Genomic DNA, 861 nt, shown 5'->3' on the forward strand with positions numbered 1-861 from the left:
TCTAAGATGGTTTCATCTAGATGTCGGCAAACACTGGATATAAAATACGTATATAAATGTACGATACATGAAATGAAAAAAAAATTATAGTAATACGTAATAAATGGTATTACATAAAACATAATAGTAATACTTATATAAAAGTAAAAAACCTGCATGACGAAATTATAATTATAATGATAATACATAATAGTAATACATATTCACTGTATGAAAATATAAACAAAAAAATGCAGAAAAACATACACGAAGTACAATTAAAGTACATAAGAAAATTGTAATACATAAAGCATAATAGTAACACATAAAGCATAATAGTAATACATAAAGCATAATAGTAATTCATATTCACTGTATGAAAAAATATAAAAAATCTTGAAAAAAACATACGCAAAATACAAATTAGAGTAATACATCAGAAAATTGTAATACATAAAGCAAAATAGTAATACATATTCAGTGTATGGAAATATAAAAAAAAAATGTAAAACATAATAGTAATATAAATGTTGATACATATAAATTACAAAGGTATCCGCCAATGTCTCCACGGTAACGTTTCCGTCGAGTCCGATACGACGTAGGGGAGAGTGGTGTCGGTTGAAACAAAAAAAATATTTTTTTGCAGTTAACCAATTTATTATAAATAAGAAAAAATTGAAATTTTTTATGAAAACAAATATATCCTTTGGCATTAATTTCAACTTAATAGATATTTAAAAAAGTAACAAATTATAAATGATATTTATCATTAATGACATCGCCGCAACTTATTACAATTGACACCGCGATGGTGTCAATTGTATCACCGCCGCTTGTTTCGATTTTATATCCATTAAACTTACATGTAAACAATAAATT

Source organism: Trachymyrmex cornetzi, unplaced genomic scaffold (assembly GCF_001594075.2).
Source record: "Trachymyrmex cornetzi isolate Tcor2-1 unplaced genomic scaffold, Tcor1.1 scaffold379, whole genome shotgun sequence".
NCBI classification, from domain to species: Eukaryota; Metazoa; Arthropoda; class Insecta; order Hymenoptera; family Formicidae; genus Trachymyrmex; species Trachymyrmex cornetzi.